Here is a 24,342-nt window from a genome sequence, read left to right as displayed (position 1 = left end):
CCAAGGAATTCCAGCTTTAAATTAATAAATAATATTTATTCAAATAATTCATAAATGACTCCTTACAGCTAATCAAAAATTATAACTCCCGTTTCATTACTTCTTCCCTAATCCTAATCTCAAAATATGAATTTTTATTTGAAAGGAAAATTTACAAGGAAATATTAATAATTATTATTACAAAGAAATATTAAAAATTCAACAACGGCCTAATGGCTATCTAATCATTTATGCACAAGCACACGTATAAACTTATGTAAAAATGCACGTACGTGTGTGCGTTCACTCTCAAAAATATGTCAACAGAAATATCTGTATAAGAATATGTTCCCTTACTCAGAGAACCGCTCTACATAAATAAAGGTAAGTGCATATGTTTTCTTCAAAAAAACTTACCTCGCTTATCCGTATGATTTTGGTACCAAAAACAACAACCAAGCTGGAAGTAAAGAAAAAAAACAAACAACATATGTAGATCAATAAGTTATCCCTGATACTGTTACGGGCTTTGGCCGCTTGACCGTGGTCAAGGCTAATTATTAGGAGCTAATGTCTTTTGATGTTAGTTTAACGCGGCGGTTCGGTGCATGTGCATTATTTCATGCATATGAAAAAAAAATATTTGTGTTTAGCAAAAAGGTAGAAATTAAAAATTAACAAAGCTAAATAGGGTCGCGGCGCGTAAAGCAAAAAAAGTGTAAGTGAAGTGTATATGTAAAGAAAAATCGAAGAAAAAAGGAAGCTTTTCAATCTTAAAAAAAAAAAAGAGAAATTGAAAATGTGATGCAAACTGTGTGGACGGGCCAAGACAGCCAGAAAAAATCCACAACTAGGAGTTAATTTTGAGAGTGGCAGTATATACCCTAGTAGTGGTGCATATGCCTGAGCATGTGTAGGCCTGAGTGCCAAAAAAATGAAAAAAAAAACCTTAAGGTAAGGAAAATATTCAGAATAAAAGGAATTCCGTAAAACGTATGCTAATTAAATAATAAAACTGATGTTATAACCAGGTAAAGCAAAGAGAATTAACAAATCCAAGAATAAAAAAATTCAAATTAAAAATTTATAAAAACTTTTCGACAAAAAAATGTTCGGGGGTGTACCTTAATATAATGAAAAATGAAAATTAAAACGAAAATATGATTTGAGTACCGCTCATGCTCAGCGCCGAAATTAGATTGATTTTTATTCATGAATATTTTCTATTTTATAGTAAAATTTCTTACAATACTCTTACAACAATTACGTACAATACTTACACACTAAGAATAACTACATTCTATTTCTATATACCTATTCATGTAGAAATATTTGGTCAGTCGCACTGACAAACCGACGCTGTCGATCAGGCATGCTGATCGATGCGTGAGCTAGTGAGTGTGACGCTTATGGGTTAAACAACTGTAAACGGATACGGCTCACCGCTGGGTTCTATATAACTTATCTATGCCGCTATGGCTATGTCGCTATGAGTTATTTGTTTGTGGTCGAAAGTGAAATTCATTTGCTTGTGCATTACAAGCTTGACTTATTCTGGCATTTACATAAATACAAATATCTTGGGTTGTGGTAATGCCACATTGGTCTTCGGATGAGAGTTCTTTACAATTTTATTCTTATTTTGTTTTTTTTCGGAGATTCTCCTTTCGTTGAAAACTTTAGATTTCTTTTACCCATTTTATTTTTTATTATAAGTTGTTTTTCTTTCACCCTTTTTTTGCACAGAGCTTGTTAAAATCCCAGAGCAACCAGATTAATCATTTCTTTTAGAAGCCTTTAAACGAGAAATTGGACGAATTTGTTCCGGTGTTTTCGAAAAGGCTGAATCTGAAGTGGGTCTGTCCTTTCTACGCTTTCGTCCGGCTGAAGAGGAGCGGGATCTATAACTTCTATATTGTTGTTGGAATGAAGCTAAACTGGGTCCATTACAGTGTTCTCTTCCGTTTCATATTCAGGAAATAATTCATCTTTTTGAAATACTTGCGAGTTGAAAGGATATATTCCAGTCCACCGAAAACCACTTATTATGTTTTCTGGTTTAAATGCTCTTTGGAATGGTATATTAGAGATGCAAGCGGTTTCTTATATTGTTATTTTCTTTCCAGGGTTGTTAGTCATAAAATCGGTGAAAGAAATTTGAAGAAATTTTTTGAATGGATCGTAAACCGATACGTCAAGTGGTTGAAGATGGTGTGAAGTATGTGGAGGAAATGATAATAACTGTATGCCATTTTCCCTTGAATAATTGATGGTATCAATACTGCAGTGAGATTACTGGTTATCGAGAATCAATAGAATTGGACGCTATTTTGAGCTATTTGTGTTCTTTTGAATGTGCGTGACAATACCTACAAATACCTCCGACATCATCCAACCACTTTTGCTGACTAATTTCAAGGACTCGAAAGACATCCGTTTAAAAATTGTTATATCCGTTTCATCCAAACTGTATATATTGTTTGGCGTAAACGAGTAGGTGTCATAGTTTTTTTCCAATTCTCGTAAATTCATTGACATATTTTTTTGAGAAAACTTTTAATCTAGCCAAGCTGGTACGCTCTGGCTTACGGAAAGTTAGGATCGGATTATGTTTAATGAAAGCGTAGAGCCAATCTTGACTTCCTTACTTCCTGCGTAGTATTCCGTTTCTCGGGAAATACCTTATCATTAGCTTTAGCGTATTGATATGCCAACTTCTGAAATAATTTATACGATAGGCCGTATTGGAAAAGTACGTAGTAAACTTTGACTGAAGGACTACATCTTGAAAGGTGTGACCGCCTAAAGAATACATTTTTATTTCTAGATTCAATTGCTTGTCGGTAAATGCTATATTTTCTACCGGCAAAGGTTGCCGTCTTTATAACGCGCAAAGCATCTTCTATTGCTGTATATTGGAACGATTTTCCGTCCTCCCTTGTCAAATTTGGTTTTGAGACAAACCGGTTTCGGCGTTGTCCCATCATCAGTGTCGATTTTCGTTCTGATCTGTTGTTGTCGTTGGTTCTGTATTTATAGTTCGTAGGTACGTGAGCAGGTATTGTCAAAATTGATGCTTGTGTGTATTTAGTTATGTGTATGTGCTGTGTGTTCATTCAGAGCAGGTAAAAATCCGTAATTTTAGTCGACTGACCTTCTTTGTGGGTTTGTTGTTTTGATGCGTTAATTGTTTTGTGTTTATTTGTTGTTGTGTGTGTGTATGTTGTACCTGTGTGGTTAGTTTGTTTCTTGTAAACAAGTTTTAAAGGCTCGAATATTGTGTCAGAAATTGTGTTTATCTGTTCGTTTATTATTCTACCGTCGAATGTTTTCTGTTTGTAGATTTCCATGTTTTCTAGTACGTTTAGACGTCGTCCTTTTGCTTGTATGTGAAGAACCCTAACTGTTTTATTGATGATTGCTGGGGAACATTCATTTTCCACCATGTGATTCGCGAAGTTAGAATCTGGTATAATGTGTGGGGTCCGTGTATTTTTGTTGTAATCTCTAATGTGTTTTCTGAACCTTGATCTTATTTGCCGTCCTGTTTGTCCCGTGTAACTATGTTGGTATCCGCTGGTAAGCTTGTATACGGTGTGGCTGCTAAGCGGATCCTCTGAGTTAGTATTAGTTCTTAGTTTTCGCCCTAGATTGTTCGATGATTTGAACGCTGTGTTCATGTTGTATTTTTTGAAGAAGTTTGCGAATTCATATGTTGCTTTTCCAGTATATTTCATAGTCGTCCAGGTGTCATTATTTTCAATATTTCTTTTTGGTTCTCCATACGTCCTTCTGAGCTTATCTACTAGTGCTTCTTTATATCCGTTGCTTGCAGCAATGTTATATATGACTTCAAGCTCTCTCTTATATGCCTCTTGTGTAAGAGGTGTTCTTTCAAGTCTATGTACCAAATTCTTTAATGCTGCATTTTTATGCTGTTGAGGGTGATTTGAGGTAGTATGTATTATTGTGTCGGTGACCGTTGGCTTTCTATCGTGCTGCTTGTTGAGGTACTCCAGTACAAGCTCTTCGTTATTAGTAGTTAAAACGCATATTATGTCATCCACATATCTAGCATAAAATGACACGCCTAATTTGGACTTCAGCTCGTGTATGTACTTTTCTCCCAGATTTTGCATGAACACTTGTGGCAACATGCTCACTTTTGTGCATGACGGCAACCCGTTTTGGGCTAATGACAGATACTTAAAATCAACGAACGACGCGGAAGAATTAGTAGAAGAAGAGCGTTTACACAGAAACATCCAAATTTCAATATTATTAGTTTTAAGAATATTATATATTAAATGTTATGTTTAATCAATAAACATATTATCTAAAGTCACTACATTAGTATCGATATGATCAAGTACACTACATTGGTGGCCCCAAACTAAAAATAAGCACGCAAACACAAAACTTGGGCACCGAAAACACGGCAACCACATCTTCAAGTGTTTCAGAATTTGGTTTAGCATTCAGCGAAAGCCCCGGTGATATTTTCTGAGCCACTCGTGCAGTTAAATTACCCCCATTCTGGAAAGACAATTGTGCAATATGGTTTATACAAGTCGAGGCCGCACTCGAAATAGCACAAATTCGCAGCGACATATCACAGTACCGGTATGTTTTGGTGCACTTGGACAATACTACACTACCATTTGTGGCCGACATTATTAAGGAACCACCAGCTAGCTGATGGTAAACTCCAGGCTTTGAAGACACGACAGCTTGATATATTCGAAGAAAGCAGCGAAAGCAAATTACGACGTCTGCTATATAACACTGAAGTCACTGATGGGAAGCCATCACAATATTTACTGCGTTTAAAAAGTTTAGCAGCTGGTATGGTGACAGTGAACATTCTACGTACAATTTTTCTGGAACAAATGCCACAGAACGTCCGTCAAATTTTGGCCGTCAGTGCCACTAACGATCTGGACAGCCTCGCCTTACAAGCAGTCAACATTTATGACGTGCAGAATAGTATTATGTCAGTGACTACCAAAGTGGGCCCCCAACAGCTGACGGGGCAGTAGCATACAACGAAACACAAAAATCCTTTGCACATAGCAAGGCAAATGGGCGTTCTGGACTTTCCCTCCCCCGTGAATTAACCTGATTTACCAACAACTACATCCAGAACGGCCAGTTTGGGCACAGCTCTCCGCTTCACTCCTTGAACAGTCCGCACGTCAACTTGACGCATTTCACCACCTCAGCCAGGGTAAATTTCTTCCACTACACCCCGAAACCATTCTCTTCGCGGAACATTGGGACCGCATAGGAATACCAGCGGGTTAGGGGATCAGAATATACCCGCGATAGGTATGCCTGTCGTAAGAGGCGACTGGGTAGCGCAACCCTTCAAGTTGCCAGCGAAATATATGGCTTCTCCAAACCCAATTATCAACCTCACCTATCCGCGGCGAATCCTGTTTCACTAACAGGCGAGGCTCTGGCGAGTTTAAGCTCCTCATGGAACTTGGGGGTGGGGAGGGAGGGAATGGCCTGAAGGTTTAATGTGGCCACATGAATCGTTCCCGAGATGGTCGGGCTAGCACCTTAATGGTGCTGTGGTACCGAAGCGTACCGGATCTGTATCCGGCAAAGGACCATCACATCGATAACACTCCCCAAAGCCTTCGGGGAGCAACCTTATCGCTACAACAACAACAACAATATCCCCCTTTTTTACCGGCTGCTTTCGTTGGCACCACTTTTCTCGACGTGTTAACTTAGGGAGGTACTACGCTATCCAGCGCTTCCTGATAACGAATCTGTCGAGCAATGCGCCCTTGTTGGCGGATAACGAGTATATCAGTTACGACTTCGGATGAGCCTGGTATTTGTGCAGTACTAGCCGATCGCAATAAGGAGTCGTTTGGCGTGAACGGCTGTTCCTGTTTCTTGTCACTTGACAAATGCGTATGAGGACGAGAGTTGACGAAATTCTCAGCCTCAATCAAAACACAATTAAACGTATGTTCCCTCGACAGGACCCAAATAGTTGAGGCCCGTATATGTGAAAGGTCTCACGTATGGTGTCAACCTGTCAACGGAGAGTGGTCCCATGAGTGGTGGAACTGGCACGGCCTTGCGAACGCTGCCTAGAAAGCTTGGTAGCCGTTTTACCCAATGTAAGTGACGTATGGAACATATTGTTGCTTCGGCATTTTGATGACCCATAAGTCTGTGGTTCAACTTGGCGTCGGCATATTTTAGTAAACAAGATTACCCAGGCTGTAGTTCTTACCATCCTGTTAAGAGACGAGAAACGATTAAAGTTTTTAAAGTCATATCTTACGATGTTTAAAGCGTATTGCGGTCGCATTTCTTCATGGCAGTCATTAAGATCAGTGGCAATAACTTCTTCAGAAGTTCACGTATTTCCTGGCTGGTTGGGGCAAACGCAACTTTGTTGTTGATGCGTATAGCTTCGTCGGCGACATTTTCGGTTGTAAGTATCCACTGCCAATCGGATACTTTAATGGCGGCTAAAACTTCTGCTGTTCTGTGTTGTACGAATGGCTTGTATCTGCTTCGTATCCAATTTACGACAGTCTTTGAATCACTCCATAGCCAGAGGATGCACTTGTCGATGGCTACGTTGGGCTCCTCCCTCACTCATTGCATAAGTCGTGTTCCCAAAACCGCCGCTTTTAGTTCTAAGCGCGGTACGGTTAAAGACTTTAATGGCGCGCATTTTGATTTCGCAGAGACGAAAGTAACTTCTACTTTGCCGCTGGAGTTTTCAAATTGCCTGTAATCGAATATGGTGGCGGGTACTTCCAAATAAAAGCCACGTAAATTGTTAGGGTTGGGCTTTATTTATTATAAGCAAAACGTACATATAAGAAATATTACAATGTTATTACAAATAAAGACAAACTCACGCTTTTGTACGACCACGCACTTCACCACCAAATTTCGTATTACTTTTAATTAATTCTTCTTTATTTAGATATGGGCGTTGAAGTAGGCCTAATAATCGATAAACTTAAAACTTAATAAATAGGCACACGACTAGCTACTTCACAAATTAGGAACTTTTTATAACAAATAAACACAAGCTCAGCTACGGCAACGTCCCCGCCTCCGTGAATTTATCAAGATTCACCAATATCAATTTTCGCTAAGACGCAGCTGGGGGCTTAAATACTGTCATCTTCGTATTAACTTCTGCGCATCTAATTGACCATCTTATTTTGTTTTGTTGATTTTTGTTGTACTTCCTGATCCACCTCTTTACTAATACGGTCGAAACATTCCATTAATGCAGTCGTAGGTAGTTGTTCTTCCAATCTTAAATGGATAGATAATAACTGGGCATTTATCTCATCCTTCTTGGAGTTGTTACGTAACTGCCTGGTACGGGAGAGGAGGAGTAGCAGAGTGGCATGGTAGTAGCCCGGCTGAGGCTCGTCGGCTTTGAGGCGCGGTTCTTGCCACTTCTCCTTTCCCAACAGTTGCATAGCAAAATTTAGGTTCATGTCTGGGGAAAGAATTTAAACAAAAGAAGAAAAATAAATATAGTAAAGCGAGAGAAAACCTGTCCGAGTCAGGTGGAGCTTTCCCACCCCTCCTGTTCACGAGATGCGAACAGCCTTTGGACTCTACTATGGCTCCACTTCCCGAGTAGAGTCCCCTTGAACCTGAATAATGTCCGTCTTTAGGTACCTACGTATCTTCCATCTTTCCACTCAACTACCTCAACTTACCACCTACACCAGCAAGTAAACTGCCTTTAGCCAGACATGTTGTAGCTGAAATTACCCATGTATGAAAAATAATAATCCTCAACCCATATACCACAATATAAAGACGATTCCAAGGAATTCCAGCTTTAAATTAATAAATAATATTTATTCAAATAATTCATAAATGACTCCTTACAGCTAATCAAAAATTATAACTCCCGTTTCATTACTTCTTCCCTAATCCTAATCTCAAAATATGAATTTTTATTTGAAAGGAAAATTTACAAGGAAATATTAATAATTATTATTACAAAGAAATATTAAAAATTCAACAACGGCCTAATGGCTATCTAATCATTTATGCACAAGCACACGTATAAACTTATGTAAAAATGCACGTACGTGTGTGCGTTCACTCTCAAAAATATGTCAACAGAAATATCTGTATAAGAATATGTTCCCTTACTCAGAGAACCGCTCTACATAAATAAAGGTAAGTGCATATGTTTTCTTCAAAAAAACTTACCTCGCTTATCCGTATGATTTTGGTACCAAAAACAACAACCAAGCTGGAAGTAAAGAAAAAAAAACAAACAACATATGTAGATCAATAAGTTATCCCTGATACTGTTACAGGCTTTGGCCGCTTGACCATGGTCAAGGCTAATTATTAGGAGCTAATGTCTTTTGATGTTAGTTTAACGCGGCGGTTCGGTGCATGTGCATTATTTCATGCATATGAAAAAAAAATATTTGTGTTTAGCAAAAAGGTAGAAATTAAAAATTAACAAAGCTAAATAGGGTCGCGGCGCGTAAAGCAAAAAAAGTGTAAGTGAAGTGTATATGTAAAGAAAAATCGAAGAAAAAAGGAAGCTTTTCAATCTTAAAAAAAAAAAAGAGAAATTGAAAATGTGATGTAAACTGTGTGGACGGGCCAAGACAGCCAGAAAAAATCCACAACTAGGAGTTAATTTTGAGAGTGGCAGTATATACCCTAGTAGTGGTGCATATGCCTGAGCATGTGTAGGCCCGAGTGCCAAAAAAATGAAAAAAAAAACTTTAAGGTAAGGAAAATATTCAGAATAAAAGGAATTCCGTAAAACGTATGCTAATTAAATAATAAAACTGATGTTATAACCAGGTAAAGCAAAGAGAATTAACAAATCCAAGAATAAAAAAATTCAAATTAAAAATTTATAAAAACTTTTCGACAAAAAAATGTTCGGGGGTGTACCTTAATATAATGAAAAATGAAAATTAAAACGAAAATATGATTTGAGTACCGCTCATGCTCAGCGCCGAAATTAGATTGATTTTTATTCATGAATATTTTCTATTTTATAGTAAAATTTCTTACAATACTCTTACAACAATTACGTACAATACTTACACACTAAGAATAACTACATTCTATTTCTATATACCTATTCATGTAGAAATATTTGGTCAGTCGCACTGACAAACCGACGGTGTCGATCAGGCATGCTGATCGATGCGTGAGCTAGTGAGTGTGACGCTTATGGGTTAAACAACTGTAAACGGATACGGCTCACCACTGGGTTCTATATAACTTATCTATGCCGCTATGGCTATGTCGCTATGAGTTATTTGTTTGTGGTCGAAAGTGAAATTCATTTGCTTGTGCATTACAAGCTTGACTTATTCTGGCATTTACATAAATACAAATATCTTGGGTTGTGGTAATGCCACATTGGTCTTCGGATGAGAGTTCTTTACAATTTTATTCTTATTTTGTTTTTTTTCGGAGATTCTCCTTTCGTTGAAAACTTTAGATTTCTTTTACCCATTTTATTTTTTATTATAAGTTGTTTTTCTTTCACCCTTTTTTTGCACAGAGCTTGTTAAAATCCCAAAGCAACCAGATTAATCATTTCTTTTAGAAGCCTTTAAACGAGAAATTGGACGAATTTGTTCCGGTGTTTTCGAAAAGGCTGAATCTGAAGTGGGTCTGTCCTTTCTACGCTTTCGTCCGGCTGAAGAGGAGCGGGATCTATAACTTCTATATTGTTGTTGGAATGAAGCTAAACTGGGTCCATTACAGTGTTCTCTTCCGTTTCATATTCAGGAAATAATTCATCTTTTTGAAATACTTGCGAGTTGAAAGGATATATTCCAGTCCACCGAAAACCACTTATTATGTTTTCTGGTTTAAATGCTCTTTGGAATGGTATATTAGAGATGCAAGCGGTTTCTTATATTGTTATTTTCTTTCCAGGGTTGTTAGTCATAAAATCGGTGAAAGAAATTTGAAGAAATTTTTTGAATGGATCGTAAACCGATACGTCAAGTGGTTGAAGATGGTGTGAAGTATGTGGAGGAAATGATAATAACTGTATGCCATTTTCCCTTGAATAATTGATGGTATCAATACTGCAGTGAGATTACTGGTTATCGAGAATCAATAGAATTGGACGCTATTTTGAGCTATTTGTGTTCTTTTGAATGTGCGTGACAATACCTACAAATACCTCCGACATCATCCAACCACTTTTGCTGACTAATTTCAAGGACTCGAAAGACATCCGTTTAAAAATTGTTATATCCGTTTCATCCAAACTGTATATATTGTTTGGCGTAAACGAGTAGGTGTCATAGTTTTTTTCCAATTCTCGTAAATTCATTGACATATTTTTTTGAGAAAACTTTTAATCTAGCCAAGCTGGTACGCTCTGGCTTACGGAAAGTTAGGATCGGATTATGTTTAATGAAAGCGTAGAGCCAATCTTGACTTCCTTACTTCCTGCGTAGTATTCCGTTTCTCGGGAAATACCTTATCATTAGCTTTAGCGTATTGATATGCCAACTTCTGAAATAATTTATACGATAGGCCGTATTGGAAAAGTACGTAGTAAACTTTGACTGAAGGACTACATCTTGAAAGGTGTGACCGCCTAAAGAATACATTTTTATTTCTAGATTCAATTGCTTGTCGGTAAATGCTATATTTTCTACCGGCAAAGGTTGCCGTCTTTATAACGCGCAAAGCATCTTCTATTGCTGTATATTGGAACGATTTTCCGTCCTCCCTTGTCAAATTTGGTTTTGAGACAAACCGGTTTCGGCGTTGTCCCATCATCAGTGTCGATTTTCGTTCTGATCTGTTGTTGTCGTTGGTTCTGTATTTATAGTTCGTAGGTACGTGAGCAGGTATTGTCAAAATTGATGCTTGTGTGTATTTAGTTATGTGTATGTGCTGTGTGTTCATTCAGAGCAGGTAAAAATCCGTAATTTTAGTCGACTGACCTTCTTTGTGGGTTTGTTGTTTTGATGCGTTAATTGTTTTGTGTTTATTTGTTGTTGTGTGTGTGTATGTTGTACCTGTGTGGTTAGTTTGTTTCTTGTAAACAAGTTTTAAAGGCTCGAATATTGTGTCAGAAATTGTGTTTATCTGTTCGTTTATTATTCTACCGTCGAATGTTTTCTGTTTGTAGATTTCCATGTTTTCTAGTACGTTTAGACGTCGTCCTTTTGCTTGTATGTGAAGAACCCTAACTGTTTTATTGATGATTGCTGGGGAACATTCATTTTCCACCATGTGATTCGCGAAGTTAGAATCTGGTATAATGTGTGGGGTCCGTGTATTTTTGTTGTAATCTCTAATTTGTTTTCTGAACCTTGATCTTATTTGCCGTCCTGTTTGTCCCGTGTAACTATGTTGGTATCCGCTGGTAAGCTTGTATACGGTGTGGCTGCTAAGCGGATCCTCTGAGTTAGTATTAGTTCTTAGTTTTCGCCCTAGATTGTTCGATGATTTGAACGCTGTGTTCATGTTGTATTTTTTGAAGAAGTTTGCCAATTCATATGTTGCTTTTCCAGTATATTTCATAGTCGTCCAGGTGTCATTATTTTCAATATTTCTTTTTGGTTCTCCATACGTCCTTCTGAGCTTATCTACTAGTGTTTCTTTATATCCGTTGCTTGCAGCAATGTTATATATGACTTCAAGCTCTCTCTTATATGCCTCTTGTGTAAGAGGTGTTCTTTCAAGTCTATGTACCAAATTCTTTAATGCTGCATTTTTATGCTGCTGAGGGTGATTTGAGGTAGTATGTATTATTGTGTCGGTGACCGTTGGCTTTCTATCGTGCTGCTTGTTGAGGTACTCCAGTACAAGCTCTTCGTTATTAGTAGTTAAAACGCATATTATGTCATCCACATATCTAGCATAAAATGACACGCCTAATTTGGACTTCAGCTCGTGTATGTACTTTTCTCCCAGATTTTGCATGAACACTTGTGGCAACATGCTCACTTTTGTGCATGACGGCAACCCGTTTTGGGCTAATGACAGATACATAAAATCAACGAACGACGCGGAAGAATTAGTAGAAGAAGAGCGTTTACACAGAAACATCCAAATTTCAATATTATTAGTTTTAAGAATATTATATATTAAATGTTATGTTTAATCAATAAACATATTATCTAAAGTCACTACATTAGTATCGATATGATCAAGTACACTACATTGGTGGCCCCAAACTAAAAATAAGCACGCAAACACAAAACTTGGGCACCGAAAACACGGCAACCACATCTTCAAGTGTTTCAGAATTTGGTTCAGCATTCAGCGAAAGCCCCGGTGATATTTTCTGAGCCACTCGTGCAGTTAAATTACCCCCATTCTGGAAAGACAATTGTGCAATATGGTTTATACAAGTCGAGGCCGCACTCGAAATAGCACAAATTCGCAGCGACATATCACAGTACCGGTATGTTTTGGTGCACTTGGACAATACTACACTACCATTTGTGGCCGACATTATTAAGGAACCACCAGCTGATGGTAAACTCCAGGCTTTGAAGATACGACAGCTTGATATATTCGAAGAAAGCAGCGAAAGCAAATTACGACGTCTGCTATATAACACTGAAGTCACTGATGGGAAGCCATCACAATATTTACTGCGTTTAAAAAGTTTAGCAGCTGGTATGGTGACAGTGAACATTCTACGTACAATTTTTCTGGAACAAATGCCACAGAACGTCCGTCAAATTTTGGCCGTCAGTGCCACTAACGATCTGGACAGCCTCGCCTTACAAGCAGTCAACATTTATGACGTGCAGAATAGTATTATGTCAGTGACTACCAAAGTGGGCCCCCAACAGCTGACGGGGCAGTAGCATACAACGAAACACAAAAATCCTTTGCACATAGCATCGGAGAATTAACTTCTAAGGTAGAAACGCTCACGACGGCGGTAAAAACAACAAAAGTTGAAAAGGCGAGAGAGATAGGAAAAGACATGTGCTATTACACACACGTTTCGGTGCTCAAGCAAAGAAGTGCCGACAGCCCTTTAATTTCCGCAATCAATTTAAATTAACAATGCCTTCGGTCATCCTCTTAGGCACAGCTGACGGCCCGTTCAATTCGCGCCTACAAATAACCGGTTTAAAAAATCGTCTCAAATTCTTCATCTACACCGGCGCCGACATTTCGGTGCTTCCCAGGGGAGATCTCAATAATACTCCAACGAATTTAAAGAAAACTGATTTTACTCTCTTTGCAGCAAAGGACTCTATATAAGAACTTATGGCTTACATCAACTAACGTTCGACATTGGTCTGGGTCAAACTTTCAAGTGGCAATTCACAGTCGCAGACATTGCGCATCCCATATAAAGTACCGACTTCATCAAACATAACAACCTACATGTCAATATACGCAATACGAGGCTGGTGCACTATAACTCAAGCGTTACTAGGTCACAGTCTCCACGACCTCAAGCATCAATGCAAGAAATGACGGCCGCACACGTTACATCCGCCACTTATAAAAGTTATGTGGAACGCCTCTTCCAGGAGTTCGAGGGAATCACCAAACCGACTAATCCCCTCACGCCTAAGCACTGCGTAAAACACCACTTAACTACGCAGGGTACACCCGTCGCAGAGAGGTGCGTCGGCTCTTTGGAGAAAAATTAGCAGCAGCAAAAAAGTATTCGACAGTATGTTAAAACAAGGTATTTCCGTTCCGTCAAAGAGCCACTACATCTCGTGCGAAAAAAATATGGAAATTGCACCTGAAGACCGACCGAAAAGAGTGGTAATAACACCCTTCGGCCTCTTCGAATTCAACGTAATGACATTCGGCTTATGTAAAGCTGCAGTCTTTTTAAAGATTAATGGATTCCATATTTCGAGACTTGCAAGTTTGTCACATTTATATCGACGATATCTTGATAGCACCTAAGTCCATGGGGTTAAAATAGGCACAGTAGTGTAAATAAGCTTTATGCCGTGTAGGGCAAATGGGCGTTCTGCGACTTCCCCCCGTGAATTAATCTAATTCACCAACAACTACATCCAAAACGACCAGTTTGGACACAGCTCTCCGCTTCACTCCTTGAACAGTCCGCACGTCAACTTGACGAATTCCACCGCCTCGGCCAGGAAATTTTCCTCCACTACACCCCAAGACCATTCTCTTCGCGGACCATTGGGATCGCATAGGAATGCTAGATCCCCCTTTTTTACTCGCTGCTTTCGTTGGCACCGCTTTTCTCGACGTGTTACCGTCGGGAGGTACTCCGCTATCCAGCGCTACCTGATCAGAAATCTGCCGAGCAATGCGCCGTTGTTGGTGGATAACGAGTATATCAGTTACGACATCGGATGAGCCTGGTGTTTGTGCAGTATTAGCCGACCCCAATAAGAAGTTGTTTGGCGTCAACGGCTGTTCCTGTTTCGCGTCAATTGGCAAATGCGTAAGAGGACGAGAGTTGACGAAATTCTCGGCCTCAATCAAAAAGCAATTAAACGTATGTTCCCTCGACAGGACCCAAATAGTTGAGGTCCGTGTATGTGAACGATCTAACGTATGGTGTCAACCAGTCAACAGGGAGTGGTCCCATGAGTGGTGGAACTGGTACGGCCTTGCGAAGGCGGCACACTGCACAGCTGGCTATAACGCTGCCTAGAAGGCTTCGTAGCCGTGGTACCCAATTTAAGTGGCATATGGAACATATTGTTGCTTCGGTATTTTTATGACCCATAAGTCTGTAGTGATGCATTGTTATTAGTTTCGTGAATGTACGTGTTGGCGGCATTATTACGGGGTATCTCACGTCCATTGGCAACCACCTAGCAGCATCTATGCGCCCACGCACACGCATAATTCCTTCTTCATCAAGATATGGCGATAGTTGTAGCAAATAACTTTGGCGTTATATAATTTTCCCTCTGCTTATTGGTTGTATTTCGGCGTTGAAGGACTCATTTTTGAAGAAATGATATAGAAGGCGTTTTGCTCCTTCCAAATCACTGGCTGTCAATCCAAAGCAACTACTTAAGATTTCAACTTGGCGTCGGCATATTTTAGTAAAAAAGATTACCCAGGCTGTAGTTCTTACCATCCTGATGAGCGACGAGAAACGATTAAAGTTTTTAAAGTCATACCTTACGATGTTCAAAGCGTATTGCGGTCGCACTACTTCATGGCAGTCATTAAGATCAGTGGCAATAACTTCTTCAGAAGCTCACGTATTTCCTGGCTGGTTGGGGCAAACGCAACTTTGTTGTTGATGCGTATAGCTTCACCGGCGACATTTTCGGTTGTAGTTATCCACTGCCAATCGGATACTTTAGGGGCGGCTAAAATTTCTGCTATTGTGTGTTGTACGAATGGCCTGTACCTGCTTTATATCCCATTTACGACGGTCTTTGAATCACTCCAGAGCCAGAGGATGCACTTGACGATTGCTACGTTGGGCTCCTCCCTCACTCATTGCATAAGTCGCGTTCCCAAAACCGCCGCTTGTAGTTCAAAGCGCGGCATGGTTAAAGACTTTAATGGCGCGCATTTGGATTTCGCACAGACGAAAGTAACTTCTACTTTTCCGCTGGAGTTTTCAGATTGCCTGTTATCGAATATGACAGCGGGTACTTCCAAATAAAAGCCACGCAATCAAATGTCTACAATTTGAGTAAAATCTTGTTAGGGTTGGGCGTTATTTCCTATAAGCAAAACGTACATATAAGAAACATTACAATGTTATTACAAATAAAGACAAACTCACGCTTTTGTACCACCAAGCACTTCACCACCAAATTTCGTATTACTTTTAGCTAATTCTTCTTTATTTAGATATGGGAGACTTGGCGATGAAGTAGGCCTAATAATCGATAAACTTAAAATTTAACAAATACCCTGCAAAAATTTTTGGATTACGTGTTCCATTTTCTTCATGTTGGAGTACTCTAACAATACTCCTTTGCAATGTGTTTGCGGAACACCATCAGCCGATCATTGCTCGTTTTTTAACGACCGTGATCACGACACGATGACGATCGAACAGAGTTGCCAAAAGTAAAATATTGCATACAAATACCTGATAATATAATTTTACTATGGCAACTCTGATAAAATGCAACCGCGCACTGGTTTTATGTATACATACTACAGTATAGAGAAATATTAGTTTCTTTATTCACGCAAATGCTAAATAACATAAGAATATTCGTAGTGAAAAATATTAAAGTTGTATTGCCCCTCTTCATTTACTTTCATTTTAAATTAAATTCACTTCGATAATTTTTTCCGACACAATTCCTCTTTAGTACTTTGGCATATGATCCTCTGTGGGTGCTCCATGGAGTACTACAGTGAAAGTACTTTGGAAAGTACTCTCACGTATGTACTCTATGGAATACTCACAAACAAAGCGAGAGTGGGATCACCTACTCCTCTCCTAGGACAGCGCAATGTTAATTGGAGCACATTTTTTGTATGAATACAGATTAGATTTGGAGCAGTCCTATACTCCCAAAGGAGTATTCCTTACATTATTTATAGAGTACTCGCGTTTTTTGAAGGGTACCCTTCAAGGCGGAGGTGGCTAGTTCACTCACACATGCAAAGCTTTTTTCGCTCTCCACTAACACATAGACGTTTCATGCTGTCATCGAAGTGACAGTGTCATCTTTAATGAAAATTTATTAATTATTCCGGGAAAACATTTAAACGAAGAAAAAATATAATTGCGATAAAAAATATAATTGTGTAAAAAGTAAAAGTTTTTGTGCTACGGGCTTTTAAGTTGTGACATCTGTTAGCTGTTTAGGCATTTCTAAATTAACCTGGCGCTTTAACTAGAGGCAACCAAGTCCTCTTGCCACCAATTGGAAGATTCGATTTCCAAAACCAATAAAAGGTAACGTTTTACACGACAGTGAAGCACCTAAACAAAGGTGGTATCAAAAGACGCGTGTCAAGCTTCATTTTTAGAATTCGAAAGGGGAAATTAAAAATTTTGTTGCACAGAACACCTTTTTGCGTTGGCGGCCTTCGCCAAAAATAATATTAAGGGTAACGTTTTACAAGACGGTGCAACACCTAATTTAAAAATTATCAAAATTATGTTTCGACAGAAATAAAAATTTATATTTTCGTTTTTGGATTCTAAAAACGGAGCTCGAGGCGCGTCTTTTGATTCCACCTTTGATAATTTTTGATAAAAATTAGGTTGGTGTTGTTGTTGTTGTTGTTGTAGCGATACGGTTGCTCCCCTAAGGCTTTTGGAAGTGTTATCGATGTGATGGTCCTTTTCCGGATACAGATCCGGTACGCTCCGATAACACAGCACCATTAACGTGCCAGCCCGGCCATCTTGGGAACGATTTATATGGCCACGTTAAACCTTCAGGCCATCCCTCCCTCCCCACCCCCAAGTTCCAAAGTCGTTAAAGGGGAGTGTCCTTATCGCTACAAAAACAACAAAATTATTTACTTTCTGCTTTCCATTCATACGGATGTGCATTTTTAAATAATAAAAAAAAATGTTATATTATTCTAATAGATAGCATTACTGCCGATGTGCTTTTCAGCTTAGAATATGCCAAAACCAGGGGATACCTACAATTAAATGCAGATTCACGAGTCATTTGCCAAGGATTTACCGGTAAACAAGGTACTCTACACAACCAACATGCTTTGGAATACGGTACCAAACTGTTTGGATGTTTGCTATCCTAGAAACATTAGAAATAGAAATTTCTTTGATTGTTTGCATCACCAAAGGTGTGCCATAACATGATATGGTTCGCTTTAAGCACGCTCTCTTGAGGCAAAAAAATCGCGTCTAGTTAGGCCCGATTGTCCAGGAATCATCGCACCAGAAAGGGTAAGTAAATTGCCTACCATATTAAATATATAAACAACATGTATGAATTGGTTAGTGATAATTTGTCATGCTTTTGTTGATAATCAACTGAAGAATGCAAATACCACAGAGTTCGAAGTTCATGTAAATACCAATTGATTGGAGAGCAAAATACATATGTACTTATGCATAGAACTGCAAAGAAAGGGAGGAATACATTATGGTCAGTAGATTTACAAGATTTTTGTCATTTTCCCTGGTTCGCAGTTGTCATTACATTACGTTAAGAGAGGCCATCAACACCTTATTACCCACAGCCAGTTAAAATTTTACTCTTTTCATCACTGATTCAAAACGTGGAAAGTTATATATCGAGCATTCCACGGAAAATGGTAAATTTTAGCAGACTTTCGCATTACGATCATTATTAATATTCAATCCCTATAAGGTTTAATATAGTCATATCAATAGATCCCGAGATGGTCGGGCTAGTACCTCAATGGTGCTTGTTACCGGAACGTAGATAGATAGATAATTTATTAAGGATTGCACAGTGACTTGCACATCCCCTTCACAGGACCTCATCCTAGCCGACTTCCTTGATGAACCCTAGCAGTATTCTTGGATTAAGGAATTAAATGTGGGAATGCTCTGGCCATGGTGAGCCCATAAACTTAGCCCTACGTCTTGAGATTGCGTCGCATTCTAGGAGAATATGGTCCGCCGTCTGCTGATCGATCACAAAATCGGCATGTGTTGTTCGATATTATACCCAGCTTTTGCATGTGACTGTTCAGTCTACAGTGTCCCGTAAGAATAGCCGTTAGGATTCTTAGGTTATCCTTCGAGAGGCCTATTAATGCCCTGTATCGAGTTGTGCTGTAACCCCTTAACAGTAACTTATATTGTCTCAGGCCTGGCATATTGCGCCAATTTTTTTCTCTCTTTTCCCTCCCTTCTATTAATAAATGCCACTGTGAGCCAACTGACAGGAACGGCTCGTGATCGATGGTTCATGCAGTTGCTGCCTCTCTTTCCGGGTTGTCCGCCTGATGTTGTTGTTGTAGCAGTGCTTCGCCCCATTCAATAGATGCGACCGATCACAAATTGTCATCAATCTCCTCTAACGGGAGTCCAAGGAAACTTTCTGTTTCAACAGGGGTGGACCATAATGAGAGGAATGTTAGAGGCGTTGGTTCCACAATACAGCTAAAGAGATAGTTGGTGTAATGTGGGGACACATTACAAGCAGAACAATGTTTTGTATGTCGGGGTTGATTCTGAATAGGTAAGAGTTTAACCTGTTACGGTAGCCAGATCGAAGTTGAGCTAGAGTGACTTGCGTTTCCCTAGGGAGAGTGCGTTCCTCCTCTACTAGTTTTGTTCTTTAAGTACAGGTTTCACCAGCACAGAGGTCCGACGCCTGTTTGTGGAGTTCACTGAAGACATGCTTGTGTTTTTTAGCTTCATACGGCTGTGTTTTCAGGTGCCGTATTTCCTCATAATGTAATGAGGGCGTAAACAACAAGAAGCCACAAAGGATTTATAAAAGTTACGAGGACGCCGGGTTTTGGGAACTAGCCCAGAGCAACCTGTCCGATGCAACCATCCCTTGCACCTGAAACACTGGAAAGAGTATGGTCGTCCTAAAAAGATTATTTTCCGGCAAACGCAGCAAACCCATTTCTGAGGACCGGGGTCAGGAGAAGGGCCCGGATTGGGGTCGATACCCGGAAGAAGAGAGTATGGCACAAACCCGCTGCAAGGATCTGCTGGGAGGATGACAATTTATGGGAGGGACGCAACAAATTAAACACTGAGTCCACCTGCTCATTTCCCTCTACTTCCCTGTGACCTGGGACCCAGGGCAACAGTACTACATTGTGTGCTCCTAATTGATTCAGCTTTTCTACGCACTCAAGGACCAGTGCTGACTTTATTTCGAACGCCGCAATTGCCTTTATTGGGGCCTGACTGTCTGACTAAGTATGGCAATTGTTTCATTGGGGTATCAGCGCTGAAGGTTCAGGTAAGCACACTAACTTATGACGAATACTTCGTTGGTCTGGGTCCAAAAACTCTGGCTCCAATCCCCTCTGGCGTCTTCGAGCGTCTATGTACCATACGATCTTGAGCAGACTAGTAATACATTGCACCCGCCCACACTTATACAGCCGTACCAAGAGACGGAGCAGCCCATTACATATTGGCACAACCGGAGCACTGCTGGACATCCAATCTATATTAAAGCTATGCATTCAAAAGTGTTTGTACCAGTGGCTGGAGCACACCGAACTGGATCAATGTATGCTACATTGATGCCTGCATAAATACCAAGCAATGTTTATGTAAATAATGTTACTGCTAATGCCAATTTGCCAATTTGAGCTAATGTGAGAAGGCGACAACCTGGCTAGGCCACTCTGACATAATCGGTTTAAGGGCTAGCCCGGGGAGATCACATCGGCAGCGTCTGTATACCTCTAGGTGCGGCTGCAAGCGGGCGTCTGTCTTGGAGCAATCGGCTCTATATATAAACGTGCCAAGTAATATTTTCACCCCCGCTGAGCGGGTTGTGCGCTGGACTTGGGACCCGCCACGTAAAACCATACTCCAATGAAATATAACAAAAAGCCTCGGATAAATACACTGTCTGTTGATGACGACCATGCCAAACGTTTGAAGGACAATGAATTGAGGGCATGCACCTGGAACGTCCGCTCCCTGAATGGGATTGGTGCAGATGCCCGGCTGGTTGATGTCCTCGTCAAAGCAAAATCTGACATCACTGCCATCCAAGAAGTGCGTTGAACGAAGCAAGGAAGAAAGAAGACCAAAAATTGTGACATCTGTTGGAGTGGCCGTACGAATAAGCACAGTTTCGGCGTCGGATTTGTGGTTGGAGAGAGACTTTGTCGCCAGGTTCTGGCGTTCACACCTGTGAACGAACGTCTCGCCGCTATCCGAATAAAAGCAAAATTTTTTAATATATCATTCATCTGCGCCCATGCGCCGACAGAGTAGAAAGGCGATATGGTGAAAGACACTTTTTATGAACAATTAGAACGCACATACGAGCGCTGCCCCCGTCACGATATAAAAGTCGTGCTTGGTGACTTTAACGCCAGGGTGGGCAAAGAAAGTGTTTTTGGCACTACATTCGGAAAGTTCAGCCTACACAATGAAACTTCTCCTAACGGACTGAGGCAGATTGACATTGCCGGTGCTCGAAATATGGTCATATCCAGCACGAGGTTCATGCATAAAAAGATTCATCAAGCTACATGGCTGTCTCCTGATCAAAATACTTGCAATCAGACCGATCACGTTGTGATAGACGGACGGCATGCCTCCAGTGTTTTAGATGTGCGCACGATCCGAGGACCTAACATCGACTCGGACCATTATCTCGTTGCAGCCAAAATACGCACCGGCATCAACGCGGCTAAAACCAAGGAACAAAAAACACAGGGAAAGCTAGACGTCGAAAAGCGTCAATCACAACAGACTGCCAATGATTTCGCAACTCGACTCTCACACCTGCTCTCTGAGAGCACAATTCATCCTGATGGAATACAGGAGCAGTGGGAGCATATTTCCAAAGCACTTCGTACTGCCGCCGAGGAAAAAATTGGTTACCGGCGACCACCAAAAAACAACTGGTACGATGAAGAATGCCGCGTTGCAACTGAAAGAAAAGACGCTGCCTACAGGGCTACGTTAAAAGCGAGCGCGACAAGAGGAGTGTTTGAACGCTATCGTGAGTTGAAAAAGGAAAGGAGACGCCTTTTCAGGAAGAAAAAAGCAGAAGCAGAAAGGCATGAGTGCGAGGAGCTTGAGCTGCTATCCTCCAGGAATAACGCCCGAAAAATTTACCAAAAAGTACGGCGACAGACGGAAGGTTTTAAGATCGGGGCAAACTCCTGTAGGAACGAAAACGGCGACCTTGTAACTGATGTCCAGAGAGTGCTTAGATTATGGAGGGAACACTTCTCTGTTCTCCTAAATGGAGGCAGCAATTCACTGCGCAGAGATGAAGAACACGATCCCGCAATCGATGATGATAGAATATATGTCCCCCGCCCGATTATGACGAAGTTAGAATAGCAATAACCGGATTGAAAAACAACAAGGCCGTGGGCGCTGATGGATTGCCTGCGGAGCTATTCAAGTACGGCGGCGAGGAGTTGGTAAGGCGCATGCAGCAGCTTCTTAGCAAAATATGGGCGGAAGAGTGCATGCCCGACGGTTGGAATCTAAGTGTTCTTTGCCCAGTCCACAAGAAGGGGGATACTGCAAAATGCACCAACTATCGTGAAATCAGCCTTCTTAATATCGCATATAAGGTCCTTTCAAGTGTATTGTGCCAACGATTGAAGCCCACCGTTGATTGGACCTTATCAGTGCGGCTTCAGACCTGATAAATCTACCATCGACCAGATTTTCACAATGCGCCAAATCTTGGAAAAACCCCGTGAAAAAAGAATCGACACACAACACCTCTTCGTCGACTTTAAATCCGCCTTCGACAGCACGAAAAGGAGCTGCCTATATGCCGCTATGTCTGAATTTGTTTTCCCCGCAAAACTTATACGGCTGTGTAAAATGACGTTGAGCAACACCATCAGCTCAGTCAGAATTGGGAAGGACCTCTCCGAGCCGTTCCAAACTAAACAAGGTTTCAGACATTGTGACCCCTATTGTGCGATTTCTTTAATTTGATGGTGGAGAAAATCATACTAGCTGCAGAACTTAACCGCACTGGAACAATATACTATAAAAGCGTGCAACTACTGGCATATGCTGATGACATTGATATCATCGGCCTAAACACCCGCGCTGTTAGTTCTGCTTACTCCAAACTGGAAAAAGAAGCGGTAAAGATGGGTTTGATGATGAATGAGGACAAAACGAAGTACCTACTGTCATCGAGCAAAGAGTCAGCACATATGCGCCTTGGCAACCACGCTACTGTTGGCAGCCATAATTTAGAAATAGTAAAAGACTTCGTTTATTTGGGAACCAGCATCAACACTCATCAGCACTGAAATCCAGCGAAGAATCAATCTTGCCAATAAATGCAACTTTGGAATAGGTAGGCAATTGAAAAGTAAAGTCCTCTCTCGGCGAACGAAAATAATACTCTACAAGTCACTTATCGTACCCGTCCTGCTATATGGGGCAGAAGCATGGACCATGACAACAGCAGATGAAGCGGCTTTGGGAGTATTCGAGAGAAAAGTTCTTCGAAAGATTTATGGACCCCTACGCGTTGGCGATGGCGAGTACCGAAGAAGATTTAATGATGAGCTGTACGAGCTATACGCAGACATCAACATAGTCCAGCGAATTAAAACGCAGCGGCTGGGCTGGCTAGGCCATGTTATGCGAATGAAAGATGATGTTCCGGCCAAGAAAGTGTTTCTATGGGAACCCGCCTATGGAAGCAGAGGTAGAGGGCGGTCCCCACTCTATTAGAAGGACCAGGTTGAAAACGATTTAAACTCCCTTGGTGTGACCAATTGGCGCCGGTTTGCGGAGCGAAGGAGCGACTGGCGCCCCTTGTTGCACGGCCATAACTGTTTAGACGGTTAAGCGCCAATTAAGTAAGTAAGTAATGCCAATTTGCACGGTTGAGCACATACCTACGTTTATACAAGGTGGAACACCACACTACCTACATGGCGATGTAGCCACCGATCAGGTTGCTGTAAGAGATTAATTTAAATATGTTACTCATAAACACTGATTCTTATATTTTCATTATCATTAAACTATAGACTGTAGAACTCATGACGGGTATTCTGGCGTCACGTTTTGTGCTCGTGCCCTGCGTTTGCTAGGCTAAGACTCCAGCTATTAGGAGTGATACAGCTGTCAGTTCTGTGCTCGTGCCCTGCGTTTGCTAGGCTAAGACTCCAGCTATTAGGAGTGATACAGCTGTCAGTTCTAGAAGCAGCAAGTGGCTTAAGTACTAGGAAGCTTCTAGTATTTGTCAAAAGGACGGAGTTATTTTATACCATATGTCCTGGTTGTTGATAGGGTTTTCAGCTTGGTCGTTAAAACAAACTTCTGGTAACTCTACGGACTCATTCAGTCTATGTGAGATCCTCATGAACCGGCCAGTTCAACCCAACATATATTTGGTTTTGGTTTTTACTTTAGAATCAATCGGTTAAGTAACCGATGTCAGCTAACTAAGCGCCTTCAAATGTAGATCCATAAAGAACATGGGGTCGCCAGAGCCTCAGCTGTTAAAGACACAGGATTCGCCACGGGTAGGTGAGGTTGACAATTGGGTTGGAGAAGCTATATATTGCGCTGGCAACCCATTGAAAGGGTTGCGCTACACAGCTCCTTGAACCAATTTGGTATTTTAGTCGCCTCTTACGACAGGCATACCTATCGCGGGTGTACTCTATGCACCACAACCCGCTGGATCCATGAGAATCGTGAGTGCACTTAGGGTGTCCCAAGACAAGTTCCGTCGTACCTGGTGTTGTTGGGTGAGCGGCCAGACAGCAGGGTGCAACAAATGC

The 24,342-nt window shown here is 40.8% G+C and overlaps 1 protein-coding gene across 1 annotated transcript in view; it reads right to left on the bottom strand.

Annotated features, from left to right (window-relative positions):
* The window catches only part of LOC137246570 (uncharacterized), a 44,874-nt gene that overhangs the window by 1,018 nt on the left and 19,514 nt on the right, over positions 1 to 24,342 (bottom strand). Inside the window, exons 3-5 of the transcript XR_010951563.1 lie at positions 8,206 to 8,248; positions 6,876 to 7,474; positions 397 to 439 (exon numbers count right to left, since the gene is read on the bottom strand). The gene's annotated coding sequence lies outside the window, so the exon portion shown is untranslated. The remainder of the gene's footprint in view (positions 1 to 396; positions 440 to 6,875; positions 7,475 to 8,205; positions 8,249 to 24,342) is intronic.

The sequence above is a fragment of the Eurosta solidaginis genome, chromosome 3 (assembly GCF_040869045.1).
Source record: "Eurosta solidaginis isolate ZX-2024a chromosome 3, ASM4086904v1, whole genome shotgun sequence".
In the NCBI taxonomy this organism is placed as follows: Eukaryota; Metazoa; Arthropoda; class Insecta; order Diptera; family Tephritidae; genus Eurosta; species Eurosta solidaginis.
The sequence above is the reverse complement of the archived record's forward strand: the minus strand, read 5'-3'. Positions and strand labels throughout refer to the sequence as shown.